Below are 2,500 nucleotides of genomic sequence, written 5' to 3' on the forward strand. Positions count from 1 at the left end.
GTCAGAGCAGTCTACTCTATGTTCTTTGCCAGTTAGGAACACAAGAGCGCCCCCCTGCCACGCCCACCATGGTAGCAGGGAGTGTGAGGAAGGGAGGAGGAACAGGCCACAGCTACACTCTCTCTCCTCCTCCTCCTCCTCCTCCTCCTCCTCCTTCTTCTTCTTCTCTTCTTCCTTTCGCGTGTGGTAGCAGTAGTAGTAGTAGTGGTAGTGGTAGTGGTAGTAACTTCATAGTGGTGGTTGTGGTGGTGGCCTGTTGGGTGAAATCGAGTTAGGAACGTGGATTTTTGTTAGGTTAGGAACGTGGTTAGGTTAGGTTAGGAACGTGGTTAGGTTAAGGTGGAACTGGGAAAAATTTAGTTAGGAAGGTTGGGTTTAATGTTTGTTAGGTTTGGTTAAGTCTAGAGGGAATAAGGTTAGGAACGAAGGTTGTATTTAGAGTTTGGTTAGGTTAAGTTAGGACTGTGGTTGAAATAAAGTTAGGAACGAAGGTTTTAGTTAGAGTTTGGTAAGGTTAGGTTAAGTTAGGACTGTGGTTGAAATGAAGTTAGGAACGAAGGTTTTAGTTAGCGTTAGGACTGAATGAAATGAAGTTAGGAACGAAGATTTTACTTAGCGTTAGGACTGAATGAAATGAAGTTAGGAACGAAGATTTTACTTAGCGTTAGGACTGAATGAAATGAAGTTAGGAACGAAGATTTTATTTAGCGTTAGGACTGAATGAAATGAAGTTAGGAACGAAGATTTTACTTAGAGTTAGGACAGTATGAAATGAAGTTAGGAACGAAGATTTTAGTTAGCGTTAGGACTGAATGAAATTAAGTTAGGAACGAAGATTTTACTTAGGACAGAATGAAATATAAAGTTAGGAACGAAGATTTTAGTTAGTTAGATTAAGTTAGGACTGTGAATGAAATATAAAGTTAGGAACGCAGATTTAGGAGTTCGGTTAGGTTAAGTTAAATTAATCAAAGTTAGGATTGGTTACGTCAGTTAGGACAGTTAATTAAAAAAAAGTTAGGAACGAAGAAATTAGAGTTTGCTTAAGTTAGGACTGTGGCATAGTATAAGTTAGGACTGTGGATAAAATTGAGTGAAGTTAGGGTAAGTTAGGACCGTGGTTTAGAAAAGAACTTAATAAATAAATAAATAAGGGTTTTTTGAAGGGGTCTAAATAACTGGGGGCAGGGGTCTGCGGTGGAGGGGCGGAGGGGGGCTGAGTATTACTAGTTGGGGAGGGAAGGAGCATTGAAATCTGTCTCTCTCTCTCTCTCTCTCTCTCTCTCTCTCTCTCTCTCTCTCTCTCTCTCTCTCTCTCATGTTTTGAGGGCATTTTAAGACAGTTTGGCATGTTTTGAGGTATTTTAAGACAGTTTGGCATGTTTTGAGGCATTTTAAGACAGTTTGGCATGTTTTGAGGCATTTTAAGACAGTTTGGCATGTTTTGAGGGCATTTTAAGACAGTTTGGCATGTTTTGAGGGCATTTTAAGACAGTTTGGCATGTTTTGAGGGCATTTTAAGACAGTTTGGCATGTTTTGAGGCATTTTAAGACAGTTTGGCATGTTTTGAGGGCATTTTAAGACAGTTTGGCATGTTTTGAGGGCATTTTAAGACAGTTTGGCATGTTTTGAGGGCATTTTAAGACAGTTTGGCATGTTTTGAGGGCATTTTAAGACAGTTTGGCATGTTTTGAGGGCATTTTAAGACAGTTTGGCATGTTTTGAGGGCATTTTAAGACAGTTTGGCATGTTTTGAGGGCATTTTACAGACAGTTTGGACAGTTTGGCATGTTTTGAGGCATTTTAAGACAGTTTGGCATGTTTTGAGGCATTTTAAGACAGTTTGGCATGTTTTGAGGGCATTTTAAGACAGTTTGGCATGTTTTGAGGGCATTTTAAGACAGTTTGGCATGTTTTGAGGCATTTTAAGACAGTTTGGCATGTTTTGAGGCATTTTAAGACAGTTTGGCATGTTTTGAGGGCATTTTAAGACAGTTTGGCATGTTTTGAGGGCATTTTAAGACAGTTTGGCATGTTTTGAGGGCATTTTAAGACAGTTTGGCATGTTTTGAGGGCATTTAAGACAGTTTGGCATGTTTTGAGGGCATTTTAAGACAGTTTGGCATGTTTTGAGGGCATTTTAAGACAGTTTGGCATGTTTTGAGGGCATTTTAAGACAGTTTGGCATGTTTTGAGGGCATTTTAAGACAGTTTGGCATGTTTTGAGGGCATTTTAAGACAGTTTGGCATGTTTTGAGGCATTTAAGACAGTTTGGCATGTTTTGAGGCATTTTGACAGTTTGGCATGTTTGAGGCATTTAAGACAGTTTGGCATGTTTTGAGGGCATTTTAAGACAGTTTGGCATGTTTTGAGGGCATTTTAAGACAGTTTGGCATGTTTTGAGGGCATTTAAGACAGTTTGGCATGTTTGAGGCATTTAAGACAGTTTGGCATGTTTTGAGGGCATTTTAAGACAGTTTGGCATGTTTTGAGGGCAT

This window comes from Portunus trituberculatus, chromosome 2, assembly GCF_017591435.1.
Source record: "Portunus trituberculatus isolate SZX2019 chromosome 2, ASM1759143v1, whole genome shotgun sequence".
Classification (NCBI taxonomy): Eukaryota; Metazoa; Arthropoda; class Malacostraca; order Decapoda; family Portunidae; genus Portunus; species Portunus trituberculatus.